The 8,515-nt window shown below is 33.1% G+C and overlaps 1 non-coding gene across 1 annotated transcript; it reads left to right on the forward strand.

The window, feature by feature from the left end:
• Positions 1–5,687: 5,687 nt before the first annotated feature.
• On the forward strand, positions 5,688–5,795 carry LOC112915416 (U6 spliceosomal RNA). The gene has a single exon (XR_003234058.1). It is a non-coding gene; the product is annotated as a U6 spliceosomal RNA (small nuclear RNA).
• Positions 5,796–8,515: the final 2,720 nt, after the last annotated feature.

Consider the following 8,515-nt stretch of genomic DNA (forward strand, 5'->3'; position numbering starts at 1 on the left):
AGGAGAGTTTTAATACCAAGTGTAGTGGTTTTAAAATATGTTTACAAATGCTTTGATAGTCTTCCCATTCAACACATGGAGCCTACTTCCCTTTTCCTTGAGTGTGGGCCAGATTTAGTGACTCACTGTTAAAGCTTAGAATAAAGCAAAAGCAGTGTGAGACTTTGGGGATAAGTTAAAAAAAGCACTCGCAACTTTCTCATTGCTTTCTCAGATCACTTGCTGCAGGGTAAACCAGTAGCTGGGTCATAATGACATTCAGCCCTGTGGAGAGATTTGGGTAATGAGAATCTGAAGCTTCCTACCAACAGCCATGTGATTAAAATATTTTAAAAGCAGATCCTCCAACCCCAGTTAGGTCTTGAATGAAGATTCATGAGAGACCAGAGCTAGAGTGCGCAACTAAACCGTTCCTGAACCCAAGACTCTCAGAGTCTGTCTGAAATAATAAGTGCTTGTCATTTTATGCTGCTAAATTTGGGATAAGTCATTATGAAAGGATAGATACAACTAATGCTCCAAATATATTCCTGTCAAGAAAAAGTTTTTGTTTTTATATACTAATAACTTTAATAAGTCTAATATAATGTGGTATAGGTGGGTGCCTGGGTGGCTCAGTGGTTGGGCATCTGCCTTTGGTCATGATCCTGGGGTCCTAGGATGGAGTCCTGCATCAGGCTCCTCTCAGGGAGCCTGCTTCTCTCTCTGCTTATGTCTCTGTCTCATTCTGTGTCTCTCATGAATAAATGAAGTCTTAAAAGAAAAAGACTGAATATTAGGAGATTTTCCATAGACTTGTTTCTGGGTCTCATTACGTATTTTAAGGTTTTATTTAATTCCAGTTAGTTAACATTAAGTGTAATATTTAGTTTCAGGTGTCAACGGGTCTTGGACTTTGTTTTTCTTCCATGTCCTTCGTGTTTCCTGGGTGCTATTATAGGACACATACAAACTCTGGCCAGAACATTCTTATCATGATAGGAAAATTCCTGGAAGCCCTTGATACAATGAGATAGTTAACAATTACTTAGATATGTGTTAGAGTGAGTGCAAACTGCATAAATATATCTTTCTAAACTCAATCTAAAAGTACACCAACTCAATTACCCATTAGACAAATCGAGAAAATACTTGTTGCTACTCCACTAGTATTCTATAGGAAACAAGGAGAAAGTGATAAGAATACAAGTGGAAAAAGACAGTATTTCGAATTGATTAGGGTCAAAATATATCATTTTACAAATTAAAACAAACAAACTTGTGACTTGGTAAAGAGATTACTAAGGCCCCCTTCTAGAATGGAGAATGAGGGCCTTCAAGAGAGGCACCCTAAAGCTTCAGTTTCATTAGTTTCAGTATATACTGCTTGGCCCAAAATGTCTTAAAAACTATATATTTTACTCTATATGTATTAAATCCCAAAGTGATATCATATCCATTGATTAAATTTCTAAAAATATTGAAGGTCAATATAAGGCTATTTTCATAACTTTGTGAAAATGAAAACACCAGACTTAAGTAGAATGCCAAATGAATATTAAATGATATTTTAAATGTTACCACAAGCTCTGATTCTTATAAAAATAACTATCACAGAAATGAGCATGCCAAATATTTAAACTCATTTGCTTTTAATTGTTTTCTGCTGAATGATGAAATGTAGAAGAGAGGAAATGCCATCTGCTAGTTCATATTTTCAAGAAATGATAAAGAGTTGCCCATCACCCCTTTTCATAGTGCTGCCTCGGCATTAAAATGTGCATGACAACAGATTTTCATACTAAGGAAAAAGAGTGTTTAGGATAAAAGAAAGAATTCAGATTTTTTTCCCTCTCAGTATAAAGAATATAAAAATGCAAATAATAAAGCAAATACTAATATTTGAGATATATTAAAAATATAAAAATAATATAAAATAATTGGTCAGTCTCTACTTTATAAAGTGTTTGGAAGTTGTCACTCTCATATAGATAGTAAGGGGAAAAAAACTGAACGTAAAATCAATTTTTCTTAGATCAACTACAGAATTGAAGTCACACAGCAAACCACCATCCCAAACACTGGATAAATAGGTAAATATAGATAATCACAAGTTACTTGGAGCTGAAGACATTGGTAGGAACAGGAAAGTGGTAACAGATGAGTTGCTGGAGATTGAGCATAAACAGTTTGAAAGCTAAAATCTAGGGGCTTTGTCTTAGGGGGTGAATCCACACTTTGGTGAATTTTACTTCCAAGTACCCCACCAGGTTCTCATGGTAAAGATCAAAGAAAATTCCTCTCATGCATCAGGTAGAGGGAGGGGAAATTAGCCATTCTAAAATATGTCTAGGAAATAGTATCCATTTTGAAATACCCCCAGTTAATTCTGTGGTTAGGGCCTGCTCCTAAGGGAAAACACTCTGCTAGAGCCTTGTGTGACATATAGGTAGAACGGTTAGCTTAAGACCCCATGTTCTTTCTGTACCACCTAGGGGAGAAAAAAGGGGTTAAGAAACTCTTTTAGAGGTTCATACCGAGGTACTCTGGCTCATTAAAAACAGAGAGATCTGATCAAATGAATTTTGTTTTAATTTTTTTAAAATTTATTTATTTATTTATTTGTGTATTTATTTATTTATTAGAGAGAGGAAAAGAGTGAGAGAGAGCACAGCAGGGTGAGGAGCAGAGGGAGAAGGAGCAGATAGAGAAGGAGACTCCTGCTGATCAGGGAGCCTGATATAAGGCTAAATCCCAGGACACTGGGATCATGACCTAAGCTAAAGGCAGACACAACTGAATGAGCCACGCAGGTGCCCCCTATCATAGGTTTATAGAATGCTTTTCCTCCTGAATGCCTTATCACCACTTCAGTAGGGCTACAATATGATAATATGAATTGCAACTAAGAGAGCTGCAAGTTACAGTCTCTATTTAAGAAGTGCTAAGGGAAATCCAAAGAAAAAAGAAGAGACAAAAAGAAAGACATTAGAAATTGAAGCTTCTGATATCTTCAGCTATAGCAAACATTAAACATAGCCTAACTACCAGCTTGAAAACCACACATGAAAAGCCTTTTCACTTCAGTTCCTGTTATTGATATCACAGCCAGGTTTCAGCAAAGAATTAACGGCTTGCTAAAAGGCAAGAAAGCAAACCGACACGCAAACAAATTAAAAACCAACAACCAAAAAAACATGGTATGAAGAGACAAAGAAAATATTAAAACCAGACTCATATGGTAGGGATTTTGTGATTGTCAGGCAGGGAATTATTTTAAGTCACTGTAGTTAATATGCTGAGGGTACAGATTAAAAAAAAATAAAGTAGACAACATGCAAGAACAGATGGGTAATATAAGCAAAGAGATGTAAACTCTAACAAAGAATCATAAGGAAATGCTAGAAATTAAAAACAACAGAAATGATGAATGCCTTTGATGAGCTTAACAGTAGACGACAAAATTGAGGAAAGAAACAGTGAACTTGAACATATGTCAGTAGAAACATGCCAATCTGAAATTCAATAATAAAAAAAGAATGTTCATGAACCATGGGAAAATTACAAAATGTGTAACATATACATAATAGGAATACTGGAAGGAGGAAAGAAAGGAGAATAAAAATCAAAGTAACAACTAAAAGTCTCAAAACTTAATGATGCCAAACTACAGATCCAGGAAACTCAGAGAAAACTAAATAGGATAAACATCAAAGTATCTACACATGGGCATATCGTATTTAAAATGCAGAAAACAACAAAGAGAAAATCTTGATTGAGGCCAGAGAATAAAAAATACCTTACCTTAGAAGAGAAAAACTAAGAATTAGATGAAGATTTTCTTCAAAAATCATGTAACAAGAAAATAGTTGAAAAAGAAAAAATAGTTCTTGAAAAAGAAAAAAAAAACTAGAATTCTGTATGTAGCAAAATTATCCTTCAAAAGTGAAGAAGAAATACAGACTTTTTCGACATAAATCATAAGCAAAAAGTAAGTAAGGGATTTTGCTGCCAGTAAACCTGACTTGCAGGAAATGTTAGCTGAATTTCTTCAGAGAGAAGGAAAATGATACAGGTCAGGAACGTAGAGCTCAATAAAAAAAGGAAGAATGGTAGAGAATGAACACAATGAATGGAAAGCAAACCTTTTATTTTTCTAATTCTCAGTTGATATAATAAAAACTGTCCAAAATGTTAAGAGCAACATTTTATTAGGTGATTACAGCTTACAGATAAATGGAACCAATGATAGCAATGTTGTAAGATGGGAAGAAGGAAGAAATAGGAAGCATTATATTACAAGGTAGCTATACTATCCGTAAAGTGGTAGAGTATTACTTGATAACGAACTGTGATTATGTATAAATTTATATTGCAAACTAGAATTAGAAGTATTAGAAATAGCTTTGAAACAGGTATAATAAATATTTCAAGAAAAAGGAGAAATGGAATCATATGAAATGCTTAATTAAAATGACTTTGCCCCTTGAAAAATAGCAATTTGTGAAGATTCAGACAGCAACAATGTGAACTTCTAAGCTTGGAACTATGTAAATTAGATTGTAATTGAGAGAAAAACAGCTTTTACCATGTCCTTATAATTACTATAGTTATATCCTTTAGCATCATTTCCTTTTTCTAATGTGGCAATGACTTTGGCTTAGAAAATACTAAGAGGCAGATTCAACTCAACCATAATACTGACTAATGGGTTTCTGAGAACTCCAACTATTCTCATGTTGAGATGGTCATGGATATCATCTTTCAAGATTTGGGTATCTGGGTTATAGGTGACAGAACTATTCCTTTTTCTAAATTATAAATCAATTAGGATATTTTACATAAACGTGGGCACAACTAATGATCTACTCTTGATGTCTGTGTGACTAATGGAAATCTCTATGAGTTTTCACTCAGAATTTTCCAGAAAGAACAAAACAAAAATGATGATGTTGACCAGAACTATAAAAAATATTTTATTCTCCCCTAGATTCCTCTAATGAACTCTAGTGGCCATTTTTAAACTTCAACTATAGCATTTCTATCTTTAGAAATTTTCTATCTTTAGAATAGAAATTCTATCTTTAAACTCATATGCTATCTATTTCTAAATGGATCTTTTACATACTAGTTGTAATCTCTCTATTACTGTTGAGGGCAACAATCATTAATATCTGTATCTCCTATTTCATGCAGCATAGGCATTTTTATAAATAGGTGTTCAATAAATATTTATTGACTGCATGGATCAATTCTCAGTAAGCTAATCCGAAGAATTGTTCAGTGACCCTTACTCTGCAGAGGGAATTGTGATAGATCAGTGTCAAGCTTAGAGTACCTTTATTCATGGCTCTTACAATTAATTAAGAGGGAAAACAAATAGATATCAGAAAGCAAATATAAAAACAAAACTGAAAAAAATAGAAGTATGCTACCATTTACTCACAGAAGCTGCCTTAAGAAGCAAATACATATTGTTAAATGAAAACTGACTGATCAGGTCACTTTATGCATAAAGCGCTTTATTGGTGCCTGATTTCTTCTAGAATATATTTCAAACACAATGACCTTTGTTTAAGATCTTACTTAGATCAGGCCTCTACTTTCCTATGGAGCCTCATCTATGGTCACTACTCATTTCATTCAATCCATTTATTTATGAATTAATTCAAAAATATTTATTTAGTACCTTTTAAATATCAGGCATTGTGCTTGCTTCTGCAGGACATATACACTAAAATTGGAATGATACAGAGAAGATTAGGATGGCCCCTGTGCAAGGATGACAAACAATTTGTGAAACGTTCCATATTTTTTTAAATTATTTCCCTTGCGTTAATAAAACCAGATTGTACTACCAAAAATAAGTGAATAAATAAATAAATAAATAAATAAATAAATAAATAAATAATAAATGTCAGGCATTATGTTAAACACCAATGACGAAAGTGGTGAAAACCACAAGATTTCTGCTCGTATGGAGCTTATATTCCAGTGTGTTCATGGGACAGGAGTGGAAGAATTGGAATGAATGAAATGAGGAGTCAAACTAATAAATACGTATGTAAGTTAATGGAGATTTAGATAATGATTAGGGATTGAATGGGAGTAACAGGATAGAAAGTGACTTCTAGTGCTATTCTGGTTTGTGTTTTGGGAGATGGCCTTCCTGATTAAGTAAAAACAGAGCACCCACAAGTAAAAGAAGAGAATCAAGCATATATTCCATTATAGGTATGGAGTATGGAGCACTCTGGGCAGCAATAATTGCCAGTTGGTCAAAATACATTGAAATGAGTATTATCTGAAATGAAAGGAGGACAAATGTAATAGTAAAGGAGAAGCATCTCATGGCTCTAGAACATGCCTTCCTTTCATATTAGTAGTGATTATTAGCATTTATCTTCTAAGTATAAAATGGAGTGGACTTTCTAAGATTCTGAAAAGAGAAATGTATGCTTGGTTAAAAAATATTATTTTCTATGAGCAAATTGAAAGTGATACAGTGATAGAGTATTTTAATCTCCGAAGGGCACAAAGATAAAAATGAAAGCTGAGAAATAGTTGGCTGACATGGTTATAGAAAAATTTAACACCAAACTTGTTAATCAGAATAAGCAGATAAGAGGTTTGGACTCAAGCAAGATGAATTTGGGATCTACCAAATATAGCTATAGTAGAATGACCTGCTGTAGAATTTTGAGTAATATATTGTGTAAGATAAATTTTCATCTGCTGTTGGAAGTTGAAATCTAAAACGATTTTGAAAATACGGTTAGTAATATGTGAACTTTCCATGGCAAAATTAAGATTTATCAAGTCAAATAGGACACTAAAAATAATGAGAAAGAGAATGTTATTTGAAATGTTACTATGAAAGTTATATGATTAAAATCATTAGATGTTTGAAAAAGTAAGAATTATTTCAAATTGTAAACCTAAAACTCTACTTTATAAGATTTGTTAGATATTTTTAGATTTTTTTTTCTTCTGAGGGGAGCAGGAAGAGGATTTGTGTGGTGCTCTAGAAAAAGGAAAGTTATATTGATACATGATTTGATAACATTGAAGTAGTTTTGATTCTAGTGTTTTCTCGTAACTCTTATATCTTTACACCTCTTAAGTCAATTTAAAGAAAAGCAATTTTCCTCTTTATTGAGAGCAAATGATGTATTATCAAATTAAAGTAACAAAATTATTCATAACTCTGAACCCTAAATTAGATTCTTTACTCTAGTGATAGAGGATCTGTCCTCTAAAAGACAAACTAAAACAAAAAAATAAACACAAGTAAACACATGCAAAAGTATTCTATAGACAGCCTCCCCATTTCTGAATCTGAAGTTCCATAATCCAGAAACTAGGTTAAATGTGAAAATAAAAAACTGTCATTAGAAAAGGGAATAAGGAATAACTTATCATACTATTTATATTCTAAAACTTTTGTTCAAAATCTTCTAAGTACAATCCTTTTGATTTTAGACCTTGAACATAAGAAAAATGTGTATTAAAAAGAAGTTACAGAGAACTATGGCAATTAGAAATGACTAGCAAACCCTGAGTCCCAGCCTGCAATGTTTCTACTAAAATGTAAATTTTAAGTTCAGCTGTGGCATGCCATCAGCGCTAACTGTGATTTCTATTCAAACTCCATTTTTCTAAAGACCACTTGATTCTCTCTCCACATTCTCTGTTAAAAAATACAGGTTTGACTGTAATTCTTAGCATAGCATTCAGTCACCACACACAATGGACTTCCAAGGTACATTATTATGGTCAAATAGAATGTCTGGATGGAGTTCCAAATCCATGATTATTTTATTATTGCTAGTTAGACATTTGTAAGCCAAGATCACAGGGAGGGTAATCTAATCATATATTTAAAAGTTCCTACTGGAGACTACTGTCAAAGAAGGGGTTGGATGTTTCCTTAGAATTAGCAGCAATCTGAAATTTCCTAAGTACCATTTGCTCTGCCCTCAGTGTTACATCGTTTTAGAATACAGCAGATATAGATCAACTTCATTAGTTGTTTCTTAACAAAAAATTCTGTCTCAAAATGTTTCATTCAGCTATAAAATATAGTTACTGGTCATTTCTATATGAAAAACTTCTTCCTCAACCTCAACTTGACTATCTTCTACATTAATTCAGCATGTGTGTATTAAGCATTATGTTCCACTTAGAATATCACAAACAGTAAGCAAACTATACTTTCAGTGAGTAGTCTAAATAAGAAATATCGATTAAGTAGTTTCATTTGACATTGCAATTCCTTTTTCTTGTACCTAAAGTTGGCAGTATGAAACCTGGGCTGAAATTGAATTACTTTATTGCTATACCCAATTCTCTGAAAGGATGATCCAAACAAGACCCCAAATCTGCATAGTACAGCTACTTTACTTCTCAGACCTTTTTCTTATTAATTGTACATCACTTTACATAAATCTTGTAAGCATAAGAGTTTTCAAGCTCAATAGCAGCCCAATTGTTTTCGAAACCCTGCCTGTATTTTTCATATAATGTTACATTCTCA

Source organism: Vulpes vulpes, chromosome 16 (assembly GCF_048418805.1).
Source record: "Vulpes vulpes isolate BD-2025 chromosome 16, VulVul3, whole genome shotgun sequence".
Taxonomy (NCBI): Eukaryota; Metazoa; Chordata; class Mammalia; order Carnivora; family Canidae; genus Vulpes; species Vulpes vulpes.